Source organism: Sciurus carolinensis, chromosome 5 (assembly GCF_902686445.1).
Source record: "Sciurus carolinensis chromosome 5, mSciCar1.2, whole genome shotgun sequence".
Taxonomy (NCBI): Eukaryota; Metazoa; Chordata; class Mammalia; order Rodentia; family Sciuridae; genus Sciurus; species Sciurus carolinensis.
In genome coordinates this window covers 89,051,313-89,070,808 of record NC_062217.1, presented here as the reverse complement: position 1 = coordinate 89,070,808, position 19,496 = coordinate 89,051,313, and the positions used below count along the sequence as shown (strand labels likewise).

The 19,496-nt window shown below is 36.8% G+C and overlaps 1 pseudogene; it reads left to right on the top strand.

The window, feature by feature from the left end:
- Window positions 1-1,428: 1,428 nt before the first annotated feature.
- Window positions 1,429-9,594, top strand: LOC124985639 (Krueppel-like factor 12; annotated as a pseudogene).
- Window positions 9,595-19,496: the final 9,902 nt, after the last annotated feature.

Here is a 19,496-nt window from a genome sequence, read left to right as displayed (position 1 = left end):
GACACCTTCTTGCTGTCGTGCCGAATTTGTGACGTCAGCCGGTATCTGTAGCACAGCCAGGGTGTCAAGGAAGCCGCTTTCTGTTCCCCAAGGTCCAGAAAGAACGCCTGGGAAGAGCAACCATGTACATTCTTGTACCAGAGAATGGAAGTTTCGCGCCCTTCAAAACCAACATGCCGGATGACAGCCGCTTCCACTTTGAATATTTTAGGTCTAACGTCTTTTGCTCGCACTGGTAACGAAGTAAGGTATTCTTTTGGAGTAGAATTGAGTGCAAATGAGTGATTGAGAGATCAAAGGATATGACTTTGTACAACTAATCTCACAGTAAAGAATCTTTACAGGAATTCCGTCACACATAAATACTGGAAGTTTGAAAATTGGATAAGATTTTTTTTTTTCCTGCCAGCAAGTATTGGTCCTGGGATTATAGAGGGTGTGAGCCATACCACATCCCTTTACCTATTAATAGTTACAGACAGTGCCTGGCTAAATTGCTGAGGCATTCTACAATGAAGGGAAACTGACTTTGCCCAGGAGAAACACCTTAATTTACCTCCCCCAGAGCTTAGAATATATGAAATATCCAGAACATGCATAGGGCTGTGCATTTTGACCAGAGATCTACTGGTTCGTATTTTTTTCAATTGAAAATGCCAAGAGAAAAAAGAAGAGTGAGAAAGGAGACACTGGATTGTGATTGTGCTGACTTGGGTTCCAAGTGTGGATGATCCCATGTGTGAAGGAGTGGCTTCCGTGATGTGGTGCCCGCACTGCACATACCGCTGAGCTCACAGAGGGGCTGCATGACTGCACAATGCGTCACGATTCCCATGGTAATCAGAGACACTTCCGGTCCTGGCACTTTCAGACCAGGATTAAAGAAAAGTGCCTGCTCAGCTGTGATGGTAAGAGGAAAGACTAAGTGAGTTAGTAAAAGAGAAGTGTTCTTTTCAAATAATGTGATCCTAACCTCTTCGTCCAAGAGAAGAGGAGCCAGGGTGTGTGCGGAGCGCAGCCCCGCGGGCCTGCAGTGGATCCGTCCAGGTCCAGGCAGGACCAGGGACTCCGCCTGACAGCTCGCACTACCGTCCAGGCCCGCTAGGTGGCGCTGTGATCCTTCGGCCGCAACCGCCACCCACTATGACAGCCCGGGATCCGAGCTTCTGTGGCAGTCAGCCAACCTCCGCCAGGTTGAATGGACCGGGCTGGGACAAAGGGGTGCTTGACGGTACGAGGGACCTCAAGCTTAGCTCCGGTCCCAGCGGCATGGCCCTCTCTCGGAACCCACTCCTCCAGCTCTGGTCACGCCCAGGATGTGGCCAAGTCCAAAACTGACCTAGGGCCCCAGCCGTCACACGAAATGATGGCTGGTGACAGCTCAGGGCAGGCGAGCATGCAGTGCGGCTCGGGGGCTTAGAGGGGGTCATGGAATTGGGGAACGGCACACCCAATCTGGCGGATTGCCCCTACCTTCCTAGAGAGCCCAAACAGGAGACAGATGGAATCTGGGAAGTTGGTCTTCTCAGTGCAGGTTGGTGGCTGCTGTGATGCCTGATGAGTAGAGGAATGAATGATGAGTGAATGACTCAGCATGTGGCATGGGGGACAGGAAGGTGCTGACCAGTCAGAAGAGATGTTCTGTGCTCACTCCACCTGCCAGGTCCCACCATCTTGGCTGCTGCCTAAAATCCAGGCTGCCCAGAGAAATGTTCCTGATGTGATTTTTGCAAAGAGACCCTTCAAGTCACTTTGAGATGCGGAAATATCTTGCCACTCTGTGTTCACACAAGAATTCATTCTCTTGACCAGACTGGTGCCCGTCAGGCCCAAGGCCCTCTGGCTTATTGCCAGGAGTCCTCTTACTAGCGACTGGAGGATGCAAACCACAGGTCAGTGGATGAAACGAGAGCCTGGTGATGACATGACAAGCACAGCTTCACAGGTCATAATGCCATATTAGAACATGCAGCATGCTGAAAGAGGAATGGTACAAAGATTCAAAGCTGAATACTCCAAATGAAGGGTAAGGACATTTTGGGGGCACAAGAAACAGAAGGGTGTTGGTGCTGAAAATCAACCTCATTCAAGAGAAACTAGAAACATTTTCATTGTTAACGGCCTACCCCCTAATGTCAGGACATTGCTTCAGCTTCAACAAACTGTACCAATTCATGAAGGAGTAATGGCCATATCATTCTGCAGGTGAAGACCATGACTGAGCCTAATTGTCTTTGCAAAGACATAAATTCACTTGCAAATTTTTGGCCCTCTCCTGTTTCTGATGATACACATGCTGATGTTTAGTTTTTCCGGACACAAAACCTACGAGGAAAGGCTTCCCTTGCACTACAGCACCTTTGCCGGTGGCATTAAATTGGGATATGCAGCACTGAACCTGGGCTCTCCAAATAAATAGTGCACCACTATGTCAGAAATGTAAATGAAAACATCTTTACTAAAATGCAAATGTGAAGACCCAACATGGGCAAAACCTGAATATCAAAACAGAACACGTTGTAAGTATCCAAATGGGTGATAGCGTTCGCTGAGCGAGAAAAGTGTATCCTCAAGCATTTTCAAATTTTAAAATCCTCCTTTTATCTTGAACTTCTTTATATTCAACCACCAACATGCGACCTGCCTAATGTTTCTGATTTCCCTCTTTCAATGCGAGTTCTTTCAAAGTGGGGTGCTTGTGTCATCACTTACCCTACATACACAATCCAAGAATTTCCAGAATCATGATTAAACATGAGAACACCACATCCTTCTCACAATTCCACACTGAATCTCTTCAGAACATCCATCAAAATTACCAGCAGTCTACAAAAGTGCTTCATTCCTGTGGACACAGTACCACCAATGACACTGGGAATCTCAGTTTTAAATTCCACTTGTTCCTCCTGATTGGTATCAGCAGAAGCTAACATGAATTCAGCTGGCACATAGAACAAAATAGCCAGTCAGAACTGTAGAGTGCTCACTTTACACACAAGTGCACACACCTTTCAAATTTCATCTGTTAATGAGAGAAACTGAAGTTGCAAACACTGAGCTATGTTCCAACTGTGCACATCATGGTAAAGAAAATGACTCTTTAATTAAAATATATATACTTAACATAATGCAGTATAACTTAAAAAGTCAAGTGACCACAGATGGAATTCGGTTTAATTCCTCCTTTTTTATGTGATATGCATAATAAGCTTCAAAAGCACTTTCCTTATACAGACTGAACTTTATATAATTTTCTTCTGAGACAAAAGAAGCAAGCATCCTCTATTCATCTGTGGTAACTCTAAGAATGATACACATCTCCCAATTATTTGAGTACATTTATATATTACTGTCATAATGTATATGTACCTTAAAATATAGATTGATAGAGGTTGTTTGTATTGTGGAATTATGCAGTCAGTTCAGTCAGTTAAAATGTATTCTAACACCTACTGTATAGTCGTCTATGGGTTGATCTGATAAGGCTAAAATATATAGAAAGACAGCAACAACAGTGTCAAGTAGCTGTCTTCTCTTATTTCAGAATTTCTATTTTTTAAATCCTAACTGATCTCTAAAGTAATTTGTACAGTTGCTTTTGTAGCCCAGATCCATTTGGTGGTTTGGCAACAACTGTCCATGATCCAGAATCAGAATACATCTCCATGATCCAGAATCAGAATACACCTCATGCTGCATTTAGTGAGGCAGATCACCTCTGAGATACTTTTAGTAATAGGTGGAGTTGTGTTTGGAATTTTTAGTTCTAAGAAGAGAGAAGTCTGCTCATTTGCTTGTCTCTCACATTTCTCACCATTAAAAGTTCTATCTTCACAACAATTTAACAAATTTGGACTTAAGATTACTTCTTTATGGATTGAGAAGGTAAGACATGAAGAATTTTAGTGATGAAACCAAGATAGAATAGCTAATAAGTAGCAGGGGCAGGTCATCAGCTCAAGTATTTTTATTCCCAGATCTCATTTTCTTCCTATAATATCACACAACAGGCTGTAAAACAAAGATCTTTTTCATAGTTAACCACAAGCCATGTGATATTAGGCAAATCACTTAATAATCTTTTCTAAAAACTAACATGAAATTATTTTTCAAAAAAAATTGTAAAACCAAAATAAAACAGCATATTTAAATGATGGGTGGATAGTTTTCACCATCATATATGTGTTCAAGGTCCACATCTCTAAAAAATTCCTACTACCATTAAGGATGAAATAGACAGTACATAAGTCTTGGGTAACATTTAGCAGTGTATTATTCATATGATCCTCAACCTGAAGACTCATAGGATTCTCTGGAGGACTTTCCAAAGATCAGGTGGTGTCAGATAAGTCTTTTTCCTTTTAAGATTTCCAGGTAATTAAAACACATGAACAGCATTAGAAATGCTTCTTACTCACTGAAAATTATAATAAACTTCATGACTGACTATGGGAAACTCACCTAGTACTATGGACATGAACAAGTGGGAGGTTTTAGATTCCTTCTTACTTTCATTTGGCAAAATACTGAAGCTAAAGTTACACTTTGAAATGTCTACTCAGGAAATATATATGTAGGTGGCAAAACTTAAAAGTGCTCTTCGGAAATTCACTAAAAAGAACACATTCATTAGAATGTTCAGTAAAATATTTTATTGAGTGGATTATATTAGGTAAGACTAATCTTCAGATTTGTGAAAAAATTACGTGACAACATAGTCCACTTATATTTAAGTTTTCATACTTTGTGGTGTATATTGTTACATTTACTTTGCTGGACTTTTGCACGTATTTATGCTTTTACTTCTTTTTCTTTTCTTTCTTTCTTTCTTTTTTTTCTTTCTTTGCTTCTTTCTTTATTTCTTTCATTACTTTTGCATAAGTGATTGAACACAGGGTCACTTAGCCACTGAGCAACATCCCCAGTCCTTTTTATATTTTATTTTGAGATCAAGTCTTGCTAATTTGCTTATGGCCTCACTAAATTGTTAAGGCTTGCTTTGAACTTGTCTTCCTCCTGCCACAACCTTCAAGTTACTGGGATTTACAGGCTTGTGCCACTGCTCCTAGCCTATGCTATTATTTCTTAGTACATAGTATAAAACTTTAAAAACTTTATACTCTTTCAGATATATCATCTATTAGGAAATAAAATAACTCTCTTTGATAAAAATCCAGTGTTCTTATATGATCATCATGCCTTTAGAAGAAGTGTTTTTTGTTTGTTTGTTTGTTTGATAATATGTTTGTAATAAGAGTTTAATCTTTCCATACCAGGGGAATCAATAGCAAAAATTCATCCAGTGGCACTCTCAGGCAAAAATCTGGATGCAGTTTTATTTGAAAGCAAACAAAACACTCAGTTGATACTACTAAGTAGTATCAATATTGTGTCAAGAATTGAGAACTTAGTAATAGAGGGTAAAATTTTAGTATGAAATCCTCTATTATTTTTATAGCAGTTTGTCTTCTTCATCATGCTTACAATTTATAAATGTTCTTTGTTTTTTGTTTTCTCAGCATCCCTGTCCCTTCAAGGCTGTTTCTGGGTGCATGTCCCCACTTGTTTCCAGCATCTGTGATCTTCTCCTGTGGTTTCCAGCTGCCTAGGCATTTCTTCTCTGTTTTCCTTTGTTTCTTCTCAGCTTTAGTTTCCCTCTTAGCCATCTCCTGTGCTCCAGGTACCTTACCACAAATTCCAATTAGGGTCCAAACCTCAGAACCAGTGTATTTCAGATTCCACTCCCTAGCAGCAAAGCAGTGGATTCCTAATGCTGATTCCAGGGACTGAGCCTATCAGGTCTTTTTCTTAAAAGGAGGAATGGGAGTGTACCACAACCATTTTGAACATATTTTTGTAGTTTATTTGACTTTGCCAATATGCATGTGCAGCCTGAAGCTGAATATGGGCAGTATCACCTGTCATATTATCATATCATACAAGATTAGTGGGGACTGTCAAAATGCAATCCTGTGTCAACATTGAATACAGAAACATGGTACAGTACAGATTTTTGTCCTGTTTGTACTGAGGAAGTGCTATTTTTGAATATGGTGCCTGCCCTTCAGCTGCTATACATGCAAAAGGAACCACCATGCATCTCTGTGATGTTTTCATTTAAAAATACATGCATAATTTGGCCTAGACCCCAAGTCTTTGATTCAAAGGTTTGCTTTATTCTTCATTATTTTTATCACTTTTCTCTATTTTGGTTTGAGCACATGAGATATGCAATTCTCAAGCACCTGAATGTACTAGTGGCTCCTAGTATTTGGTCTTAGTTTCGTAGCATACACAACAGGATTGTGAGAGAAACGCTCTTCTGCCCCTATACATCAACTTAAGGAATAGGTGTTTTCCTCAGTCAGGGATGAAGCAGAGACCTACCAAAAGTTGGCTTCTGTTCATCATCTAGAGATATCTGAACTCCTTTCAAAGTTCAGTGAGGCTTGAGGCCTCAGAAGCAATCTCTTTGCAAACAAGCTCTGCATTTTCCCCAACTCCTGTTTTGGTGTCACCTGCTAGTGTCATTTTCACCTATTCTAAAATACTCCCAGCACTTGGTTTGTAAATACACATAGGAACCTATAGCTAAGATAGGTATGAGGAGAAAAATTTGCAGTTGAAATAATCACTCTTTCCAAAATAAGAATTTTGGGTATGTCTAATACCTAAGAAGAAAAAAGGAACTGATCTAGAGTATATTTAAAGTCAAACCAGTGGCATTCAGTAATACATTTAAAGATATGCTTTGTATTTTAAATAATAATCTAATTGATATATTGTTATGAAAGCAGCCTCAATAAGGAATTTAATGAAGTGTATAATATACTAATAAGAAACACCTGACATTGTTCTACAAAGAAATTAAATGGTAATTCTGAGAACAAACTGAAATACTGTTTTTGTTGAAAGAGTAAATAGCACTCATAACTGTTTTAATAAAAAAATCAATTTATGGTGTTTGTTTTGTTTTTCTTAATGTCTTTGAGTGATTCAAAAAAGTTAAATTTTAGCACATAAAATGAAAATCTTGTCATTTAGAATTTCATACAGGAGATATTTTGGATGGTTCTTCTTTTTCTTAATTGGCATTTTTTAATGTAAGTAGCTGTATTAGCTAGGAAGAAGGAAGAAAAGGAAAATCACTAACACATCAGCTCGTTTTCCTTTTTAATGGATCTGGTATAGTTGATGCTTTTTTTCTCATTGTTGATGAATAAAATGCCTTTGCATTATTGCCTGTTTTATATTTTGAATGGACCTATAATTTACATTCTATAAAGAAAGACTTTCAGAAACACATTTTGTCTTTTTAAAAATGTATGGTCACATTTTGGTGGAGAATAGCAAGTCAGAATCTTCTATGAAACTAAGAACAAGATAACAACCTAACATAATTTTATGCATTGTTGTCCTGATATCATAAAAAGGCTGAAGAGAAGAATTTTATCTTCATCTAATAGAACAATAATGCATGTGCTAGCATGGCTAAATTAAGTGTTACCAAAATAACCTGTTAATAGGCTAGTTATTTTTGTCAAGGCTAGACTGATACACACAAGTAGAACCATTGGTCTATTTGAGGTCTCAGAAGATATTCCTTAAATGCTTTTTAAATTTATGAGTGAATAAGTATATGAATAGGCATATATTCATGCCCAGTGACAGCATACTGAGAACATTAGTCTGGGTCAGATCTTGAGGTCTTTATAGTAAATTTTGCTAACACTTAAATGAATGCAAATTAACTTTGGCACAATTATCATTATTTTAATTAAACAAAAAGGCATAGGCAATTTAATCTTGTCAGTATAGGATTTTTCAAAATATCAGTGTAATAGTTGTGTACATTTTAACAAAATCTTTGCTATTCACTGAATTAAGTTGTAATTTAGTTGTTAGAAATGACTAATACTTGGTAATTTATTTATTGGAACTGGGAGGCTAGAGAACTTTGTGTTCTTTTTTAATGTTCAAAATGAACATGACTATAGTATCTCTTCCAGCAAACGTTAAAGTGGAAATGTTGTAGTAAGTTTGCCGAGGGCCGCTGCCAAGTGATATTATGTCTCCAGGTTATGATAATTTGATTAAGGGGAGACTTTATGTTATAGAATTATAGAGTTGCAAAGGATATTTGAGTATCTAATGAAAACTAGCATGAGTTTATAACAGGAAACCAAGACTCATAATGCAGTGATGAATCAAACAACAAAATAAAATTTTTTATTAAATAGGTTTTATTTGTACAGTTCTAAGTGCATAATGCTTTGTACCCTGAACTTGTCTTTTAGAACTTTCTATGTAAACTTTCTGTTCACTCTTAGGTTCCTGTGACCTGTTTTTCTTCCATAAAACATTGATTTTGCTCTATTTCAATAGCAGTGTTGTTCTCCCTTGATCAAAAGAAAATGTATTTATGGTCTCTTGTCTTACTGTTTTGTACTTTTGTACCTTTAGTTTTAGTCACTGTGACTGTCACAGAACAATTCTTCATATATTGGGGAAGTGAATTAATGTCCCATGACAATAAAAAAATTAATAAACCTTCAAGTAATGAATCATTCATCTACTAAAATATTTAATTAACAAAGATAAACTTGTGGTCTGTTTTTCTCCCCACAGTCTTCAAATGTCCACAAATACCCAATATAGAAGCTGTTTCCCTCTTGCTAAATAATGTGAAAGGGAAGTCCCCAGAGGACTCATTATTCATAGATCACTTCCAATGACAAACTGAACCAGTGGACTTGTCAACAAACAAAGCCAGGACATAACCTACTGCTATTTAATCCTCCCCAGTTTCCATGACAGCATCTGCCTCCTCACCTACTTCAACTTCAACCTCTTCATCTTCGTCTAGTTGTTCAATCTCATTCTCAACTGTGACAACATCAGTATCTTTAGCATCGTCTTTGTCAACATTATTAACTCCAGGACCCCTTGTTGCCTCTGGGTCTGGCAAGGGAGACCAGAAGTTTTTGCACATTATCCATCCTGTACCACCTTCAAGTCCCATGAACTTACAGTCTAAAAAGCTGAGTCATGCTTGCCGCATTCCCATGGTGGTACACTTGGTGCCTGTAATCTACACAGCTGTAAGGTCACCTGGCAATGTGAGTGACACTATTGTTGTGCTGCTTTTGGAGGATGGGAGAACTCATGGAAAAGGTAAGAGACATAAGCAAATCCTTGATTTATTTCAGCACTGGAGAGAAGTATTCATTTATTCAATGAGTGGAACTTTAGCTGTATGCAAACCCTATGTCCAAAGAAACTACTGATCAGACACTGAATCGAGCAGAGTTTGGTAGGAACCATATTTGTGTAAGTATGTGTTTCAGTTTTCCTTAGTCTTTGTTTTTATTTATCAGGTCATTTAATATCAGGATTCAGGGATCTAATTTTGCAAAGTAATGCTTACCTTTAAATAATCAGATGCCAAGTGAAATCTGTAGTTAGTGAGATTATGTATGCAGTGCAAATGTGTGGATTCCTCACAGAAGCCAGTCAATATGAATTCTTTTAAAAAATAAATCAAGATGTTTCTTTTTATTTTTTTCAGACTGGAGTTTATTTGAATGGCTGTAAGAAAAAATAGCATGAAATTGCAATTCCTGAAATCTAATCATTCACTTTTGAGTGACTTGTAGATTAGCATTAAAATAATCCTACTTTGGGTGTTTGGTTATAAAAAATACCAGGTGGGTTGGTTCTTACTATCTTAGAAGTCTAGGTGAGTATTATTGTAAATAACAGGAGGACTTTATATAATGGAATATTATAAATGAAATATAAACATTCCCTTCTAGGATTTAGAATGTACAAAGATACTATGCCACAAATTTGGTAGTTATGCCACTGATCATGAGGTGATTTTCTGCTTCTTAGTTGTTTTTCTTTCCCAAAAATTTATTAGAAGTAATTGTAGTAGCATCATGCCATCTCTTTTTTCTTCCTATCCATCTATAGAATGTAAAAGCCCCTAATCATTGATTCATTCCCTTTTATTTTTGTTCTTATTTTTATTATTGTAAACAAATGGGATACATGTTGTTTCTCTATTTGTACACAGAGTCAAGGCATACCATTTATATAATCATAAATTTACATAGGATAATGTTGTTTGATTAATATTATTAATTTTTCCCTTCCCCCTCAAACCTCCAACCCCTCTTTTCCCTCTATACAGTCCTTCCTTCTGCATTCTTACCATCCTCCTATTCCCTAACCCTAAACCTAACCCTAACCTAATGGTAACCCCTCCCACCTCCCATTGTATGTCCTCATCTGCTTATCAGTGAGATCATTCGTCCTTTAGTTTTTTGAGATTGGCTTATCTCATGATTAGCATGATATTCTCCAATTTCATCCATTTGCCTGCAAATGCCATAATTTTATCATTCTTCATGGCAGAGTAATATTCCATTGTACATATATGCCACAGTTTCTTTATCCATTCATCACCTGAAGGGCATCTAGGTTGATTCCACAATCTGGCTATGGCGAATTGAGCAGCAATGAACATTGATGTGGCTGTATCTCTGTAGTATGCTGATTTTAAGTCCTTTGGGTATAGGCCAAGGAGTGGGATAGGTGGGTCAAATGGTGGTTCCATTCCAAGCTTTCTGAGAAATCTCCATAATGCTTTCCAGAGTGGCTGCACTAATTTGCAACCCCACCAGCAATGTATGAGTGTACCTTTCTCCCCACATCCTCGCCAACACCTGTTATTGCTTGTGTTCTTGATAATCACCATTCTAATTGGGGTGAGATGAAATCTTAGCATAGTTTTGATTTGCATGTCCCTTATTACTAGAGATGTTGAACATTTTTACATTAATTGTTTGTACATGTTAAAGATGTTAATTGCTTGTACATCTTCTTCTGTGAAGTGTCTGTTCATTTCCTTAGCCCATTTGTTGATTGGATTATTTGTATTCTTGGTGTAGAGTTTTTTGAGTTCTTTATAGATTCTGGAAATTAGCGCTGTATCTGAAGTATGGTTGGCAAAGATATTCTCCCACTCTGTAGGCTCTCTCTTCACATTACTGAGGGTTTCCTTTGCTGAGAGAAAGCTTTTTAGTTTGAATCTATCCCAGTTGTTGATTCCTGCTCTTATTTCTTGTGCAAAGGAGTCTTGTTAAAGAAGTCTGATCCTAAGCCAACAAGTTGAAGGTTTGGAACTACATTTTCTTCTATAAGATGCAGGGTCTCGGGTATGATTCCGAGGTCATTGATCCATTTTGAGTTGAGTTTTGTGCACGGTGAGAGATAGGGGTTTAATTTCATTCTGTTGCGTATGGTTTTCCAGTTTTTCCAGCACCATTTGTTGAAGAAGCTATCTTTTCTCCATTGCATATTTTTGGTCCCTTTGTCTAGTATGAGAAAATTGTATTTATTTGGGTTTCTGTCCATGTTCTCTATTATGTACCATTGATCTACCTGTCTATTTTGGTACCAATACCATGCCATTTTTGTTACTATTACTTTGTAAGTAGACTTGAAGATCTGGTATTGTGATACCCCTTGCTTCACTCTTTCTACTGAGGATTGCTTTAGCTATTCTGGGTTTTTTATTCTTCCAGATGAATTTCATAATTGCTTGCTCTATTTCTATAGGGTATATCATTGGGATTTTAATTGGAATTGCATTGAATCTGTATAGCACTTTTGGTAGTATGGCCATTTTGACAATGTTAATTCTGCCTATCCAAGAACATGGGAGATCTTTCCATCTTCTAAGGTTTTCTTTAACTTCTTTCTTTAGTGTTCTGCAGTTCTCATTGTAGAGGTCTTTCACCTCTTTTGTGAGATTGATTCCAAAGTATTTTATTTTTTTTTGATGCTTTTGTGAATGGGGTAGTTTTCCTAATTTCTCTTTCTGAAGATTCATCACTTATGTATAAAAATGCATTGGATTTCTGAGCATTGATCTTGTTTCCTGCTACTTTACTGAATTCACGTATGAGTTCTGAAAGTTTTCTGGTGGAATTTCCAGGTTCCTCTAAATATATAATCATGTCAACAGCAAACAGAGATAGTTTGAGTTCTTCTTTTCCAATTCATATTCCTTTAAGTTCTTTGGTTTGTCTAATTGCTCTGGCTAGAGTTTCATGGATGATGTTGAATAGAAGTGGTGAAAGAGGGCATCCCGGCCTTGTTGCAGTTTTTATGCCAAAAGCTTTCAGTTTTTCACCATTTAGAATGATATTGGCCATGGGCTTAGCGTAGATGGCCTTTACAATGTTAAAGAATGTTCCCACTACCCCAATTTTTTCTAGTGTTTTGAGCATGAAGGGATGCTGTATTTTATCAAATGCTTTTTCTGCATCTATTGAAATAATCATGTGATTCTTAACTTTAAGTCTGTTGATATGGTGCATGGCATTTATTGATTTCTGGATGTTGAACCAACCTTGCATCCCTGGGATAAAACCCAAGTGATCGTGGTGCACTATCTTTTTAATATAGTTTTGTATGTGATTTGCTAAAATTTTGTTGAGAATTTTTGCATCGATGTTCATTAAGGATATTGGTCTGAAATTTTCTTTCCTCGATGTGTCTCTGTCTGGTTTTGGTATCAGGGTGATATTGGCTTCATAGGATGAGTTTGGGAGGGTACCCTCCTCTTCTATTTCATGGAATACTTTGAGGAGTATTGGAATGAGCTCTTCTTTAAAGGTTTTGTAGAACTTGGCTGGGAGTCCATCTGATCCTGGACTTTTCTTTGTTGGTAGGCTTTTGATGACCTCTTCTATTTCATTGCTTGAAATTGATTTATTTAAGTTTTGAATATCCACCTCATTCAGTTTAGATAATTCATAAGTCTCTAGAAACTAGTTGATGTCTTCCAGGTTTTCTGATTTTTTTGGAGTATAGATTTTTAAAATAGCTTCTAATCATGTTTTGTATTTCACTCGTGTCTGTTGTGATATTTCCTTGTTCATTCGGAAGTTTAGTAATTTGAGTTTTCTCCCTCTTTCTCTTTGTTAGTGTGGCTAAGGGTTTATCAATTTTATTTATTTTTTCAAAGAACCAACTATTTATTTTGTTAATTTTTCTGATTGTTTCTTATGTTTCAATCTCATTGATTTCGGTTCTGATTTTAACTCTTTGCTGTCTTCTACTACTTTTGCTGTTGGTCTGCTCTTCTTTTTCTAGGGCTTTAAGCTGTAGTGTTAAGTCATTTATTTGTTGATTTCTACTTCTTTTGTTGAATGCGCCCCATGAAATAAATCTTCCTCTAAATACTACTTTCATAGTGTCCCAAGATTTTGATACAATGTGTCTTGTTCTCATTTACTTCTAAGAATATTTTTATTTACCTCCTGATGTGTTCTGTTATCCATTCATCATATAATAGCGTATTATTTAATCTCCAGGTTTTGGAGAAGTTTCTGTTTTTTATTCTGTCATTTATTTCTAATTTCAATCCATTATGATCTGATAGAGCGCAAGGTAGTATCTCTATCTTCTTGTATTTGCTAACAGTAGTTTTGTGGCACAAAATATGGTCTATTTTAGAGAAGGATCCATGTGCTGCTGAGAAGTAAGTGTATTATTTCTTTGTTGGATGATATTTTCTGTATATATCCATTAAATCTAAATTGTTGATTGTGTTATTGAGATCTATGGTTTCTTTATTCAATTTTTGTTTGGAAGATCTAACCCGTGGTGAGAGAGATGTGTTAAAATCGCCTAGTATTATTGTGTTGTCTTCTATTTGATTCCTGGAATTGAGAATGATTTGTTTGACATACATGTATGAACCAATGTTTAGGTCATAGATGTTTATGATTGTTATGTCTTGCTGATTTATGCTTCCCTTAAGCATTATGTAATGTCCTTCTTTATCCCTTCTGACTAGTATTGGCATGAAGTCCACATTATCTGAAATGAGGATGAATTCTCAAGCTTTTTTGCTGTGTCCGTGTGCATGGTATGTTTTTTCCCATCCTTTCACCTTTAGTCTATAGGTATCTCTTTCTATGAGATGAGTCTCTTGTAGGCAGCATATTGTTGGATTTTTCTTTTTAATCCAATCTGCCAGTCTATGTCTTTGATTGATGAGTTCAGGCCATTAACATTCAGGGTTATTATTGTGATATGATTTGTATTCCCAGTCATTTGACTCATTTTTGGTTTTTGACCTTATTTGGTTTCTCCTTTATTTGGCTATTCCTTTAGGCTAGTTCCTCCCATTGCTGATTTGCATCGTTGTTTTTTATCTCTTCCTCATGGAATATTTTGCTAAGAGTGTTCTGTAATGCTAGCTTTCTTTTTGTAAATTCCTTTAGCTTTTGTTTATCATGGAAGGATCTTATTTCATCGTCAAATCTGAAAGTACGTTTTGCTGGGTATAAGATTCTTGGTTGGCATCCATTTTCTTTCAGGGCTTGGTAAATGTTGTTTCAGGCCCTTCTAGCTTTTAGGGTCTGGATTGAAAAATCTGCTGATATCGGTATTGGTTTCCCCCTGAATGTAATTTGATTCTTTTCTCTTGCGGCCTTTAAAATTCTGTCTTTATTTTGTATGTTAGGTATTTTCATAATAATGTGCCTTGGTGTGGGTCTGTTGTAATTTTGTATATTTGGAGTCCTATAAGCCTCTTGTACTTGGTTTTCCATTTCATTCTTCAGATTTGGGAAATTTTCTGATATTATTTCATTGAATAGATTGTTCATTTCTTTGGTTTGTTACTCTAAGCCTTCCTCAATCCCTATAATTGTTAAATTTGGCCTTTTCAAGCTATCCCATAATTCTTGTAGATTCTGTTCATGATTTCTTACCATCTTCTCTGTTTGTTCAACTTTGTTTTCAAGATTAAATATTTTTTCTTCAATGTCTGAGGTTCTGTTTCCAGTTGTTCTATCCTATTGGTTATGCTTTCTACAGAGTTTTTAACTTGGTTTATTGTTTCCTTCATTTCAATGATTTTAGTTTGTTTTTTTTTTTTCAGTATCTCTAACTCTTCATTGAAATGATCTCTTGATCCTCATATTTGCTCTTTTAACTGTTGTTTGGTGTGATCATTTAATGCCTGCATTTCTCTTTCATCTCCTTCTTCAATGCCTTCATTTGCTCTTTCATCTCTTTGCTTGCTTCCCTGATTATTTTAATTATGTACATTCTGAACTCCCTTTCTGACATTCCTTCTGCTGTGCTGTCATTGGTTTTTATTGATGTAGTATCTAGGTTTGTTTGGGACATTTTCTTCCCTTGTTTTCTCATATTGGTCAGCTGTTAGTGGGACCCTGAGATATTGCAGATTTCCTCTATTGGCTTATAGTTTCCCTGTAGATTTCCAATGTACCACCTCCCAGCCTTCAGTAGCCTGAAGTCTTGGAGGAACTTGACAATGCAGTGCTTCTGAACAAAACTGCCCTTAGCCTGCAACTGGTTCCAGTGCTTGGAGCTAGCTCTGTGTGGAAAGGGCTCTCACTGGGGGGGCCTGCTCCAAGAAGGTGGCCCTATGGGAGGATCCCATTGCCGGAGTGAGCAGGGCTACCTGGGGAAGACTCTAGCTGCCCTTCCCTGCTCTGATAAGCTGCCCCTATCTGAGCCTGCCGTCCTGCCCGAGCTTCACCCGGTGCGGGAGACTCACCCCGTGGCTCTATTTTAGTCCGAGTCTCTCAATGCCTCCCCTTCTTGAATCCTGGATTCTGGAGTGACTAGCGATGCAGTCACCCTTTATTCTGCCATCTTGGATCACCTCATTCCCTTTTAAATGAGATGTGTATGTATGCACAATGTCTTCATTGCCTAGAAATGATGTTAGTTTGACTTACATTAGTTTTTGCTTTGACATTTTATTACTGCTGAGGCCTATAATAAATATATGATTGATGAATACACAACACATATTGTTTTCTCATAAAATGTTAGTAATCATAGTAGTTTGGGTTGTTGTATAAAATAGGATTCAATATAAAAAGATTTAGTTGATTGCAATTTTAGATAGAGTTTAGCAAACATTTACTAGAGAATTGTCTATTTACCATTGGCAAGTTATTTTTGGCAAATCCATGAGTTATCTTCACATTTATCTACTTGAGTCTCTTTATAACACTGATAGACATTTCACCTTCCCAATTTAACAAAGTTAAAAAATTTCATGATTTGGAGCATTCAGAAAATTTAGTCTGTGAACTTGAGCTGATTACCTGAAAACCTCTTCTTCTTATGGGTAAGGAACTGGTCCCCTGGCCCTGCAGGGAAAAGGTAGAGGAAAAAAAAAACTCAGGGACATTTTTAGTGATTTCACTCAAGTCAAGCCTTATTTGATATTGCAAATACTTCTGATGCAAATACACAAATCTATTTAAGTAATAGCATAACTGAGGTTCAAAACAATTAAGTATTTCAGAAGTTAGATATATGATTTTTTAAGAACTAGGAATTATGACATAGTGAAACTTAGAACTTTGTACATTACATTATTTCATATACATGTTTATGTATAAAGGTAGAGTCCAATCTTCCTGCAATGCTGCTTAAGAGAAATACAGCTTTGATTATGAAGGCGATTAACAAATATTTTAATTTTGCCCATGACCTTTTATGCAGTTTTGACTCATGAATGAAGGAATCAAAACAGATCATATTTGCATATCATTTTATGGGAGAGTTAGATATTATTTAACATAAATATATAAAGTATATGACTAAAATTTAATTTTGTAGAACATATATCATTGCAGAAGATGTTTTAAATCCCAGGCTGTGATTTATACTCTACATGAGTATACTTGTTAGTTTCATTTAGTGTGTTTTACTTGGAAAATTTTTCATATATAGAATAAAAATTTATTTAATCATAAACCTATTGGCCTGTGACATGGTTACTAGGAACATGAGATTTGAGATCAAAGATATGTTACTTGGAATCCTGGTTCTCTCACTTACAGTAATGAATGTGAGAAAATTATTTAATCTCATTAATCCTCATTTTCATCAGTGATAAAATGGGGGTAATGTGATCTATCCTAAGATTATTGGGAAGATTAAGAAAGTAATATAAATGTCTAGGTTTTATAAATACTAGTAAATATTTGCAGTTATTCATCATTATTGTTGTTCTCACCAAATACCAGAGGCAATAATGTTCACAATTTCTTTTTCTCTATTTTTTAATAAAAACAGAGATGTCATTACAACAGCAAATCATTCGGGAGGAGAGATAGGTATGAGAAATTGTACAGAAATATTTCATGTTTCTGTTTTTATTAGTTAATATTTTTATAATCACCACATTCTAAAAATATTGCTATAGCATTTTATAAGTTTTTTATTGCTTAACTGATTAATTAGATGACAGTAAATGTGTCCAGTGGAGCAGGTCTGCCTACCTCACAGAATGGATACAGAAAAGCATAGTTCAGCATTCCTCACTTTTCATTTTTGCCTATGTAGCTGGGCTTTGGGCCACAGTGAGAGAGCTGAGTGATGAAGGGAGTTGCTCCTTTCCTTCCCACTTTGGATTTATAATCTGGTATGGATGAACAAAAGGAAATAGGATACAGGAGTTGGATTTTCAAAATGCTAATAACAAACACAAAAATTGCCACTGATAAACTCAATAATTGTACTGGTTAATTACTTTTAAAGTTGGCATGACCCATCTGATATCTGATAGGGAAAAAAGATTACCTGGTATGTCACATTACACAAAGGACTGTGAATATCCACATCCATATCTAATCTAATGCATCAGGTATTAAAAGTCTTTCATTCAGTTGTTTCTTGATCATCTGTAATTACCACACATTATTGACACCAGGCCTACAACGTGGAACAAAACAGTTGCTGATTCTGTCGCACAGTGCTCAAAGGCTAATGGGTGAGGTCAATATTAAACAATAAATCATAAAAAATAATTATATAACTCTTATCATGGATAAGTTGGAATATAACAGACCAGTAGGGATTGTGTCAGTAGAAAGTGTTTAATTATAATCACAAACACATACAGCTATGTTTGACAAAATTATTTCCATGTAGGTTATTGCATATGGGAGGAAGAAATATTTTGACTGTGATGCTCAGAAGGGGATGATGAGGGTTTGGGGAAGCACTGGGCTGAAATTTCCACAAGAATGCTGAAATAACAGCAAAAGTTTAGGAAGTGAGTTCTAATGAGACTTGAACCTCCACCCATCCAAGTTGGTAATGAACATTGTCCTAAAGTTGTTGGCTATCCCAGAGCATGCATATATCTTAGTGAACCTTGAGTGAAGCATGAGATATGAAGAAAAATGGAATAGTGTTCTGGAATATATGGTAAAGGAACACAGTTTTGAGTAGAGTCCTGAGAGGAAGATTGTGAGAGATCTCCTGAGGAAATATTATGCCACTTGGTACCCAAAGAAGAAGCAGCACTAAATCCCCAAAGTCATGAGGAAGGTGCTGAGCTCCCCACACAGGGACCAATGTTTGCTGCCACGTTAACTGAGACAGGATGCCTGAGTAAGACCCTAAAGGGAGTATTTGTTCTCCTAATAGTGAGTTCAGGAATTTCAGTTCAATCTGGTGAAGTTTGTGGTAAATTTCCCAAGAGAATTTCATGAGCTTTTGCGGATATTATCAGAAAAGCATAGAATATCATAAAAAATCACATGCAGAGTTGCCCTTGATTCATTATTAACTTGGTGGAAGAGTTCAGGGTGTTTAGAGTTCTCCTTCCTTCTAAAATTTAGTGTTTCTTTACATATGCCGAGCACAGTTCTAGTCACTGGTGTTCCAAGATGAGCAAGTCCTTCTTGTCCTGGACCTTACATTCTAGTAGGAGACATCATTGATATTGGCTAGGTAGTATAAGTGCTGTGAAGAAAAATAAGATGTGATAAGGATGGAAGACTTATTGGAGAATGATTCAGTTTTAGGTATATTTAAAGAAGGCCTCTGGGCACAGTGGCATACACCTGTAATTCCAGTGCCTGGGAGGCTGGGGCAGGAGGATCGTACAGTTGAGACCAGGCTAGGCAACTTAGCAAAATCTTGTCTCAAAAAATAGAAAAGGGCTGAGAAATGTAGCTCAGGGGTAAATTGCCCCTGGGTTCAATTCCCAATATCACCACCACCAAAAAAAAAAAAAAAAAAAAGCCTCTGCAAAATTAGCTATGCTAGTAATATCTGGGAAAGACCTATGCAGAAAAACAGAACTACATGGTTAAAGACCTTGAGGCTCAAATGTGTATCATCTGTGTGATGAAGCACAAGTAGGCCCAGAGGAGTGAACAATGGGAAAGTGGAGGAGATGAGGGCCAGGGCAGGTGGGGTCTCAAAGCCATGGTGTAAATTCCTTTTTTTTTTTTTTTCTTTGTTGTTGTTCTAAATCTGTGAAACCACTGGAACTTTGAGCAGAAATGTGACATGATTTCTTTTACCCTTTACAAAAACCTACCTCCAAGTCACTTCATACAATCAAGAATGTGGGGAAGGAGTAAAAAATAGAAATGTCTCCTGTGGGACAACTGCAGTGGGCAGTGGGG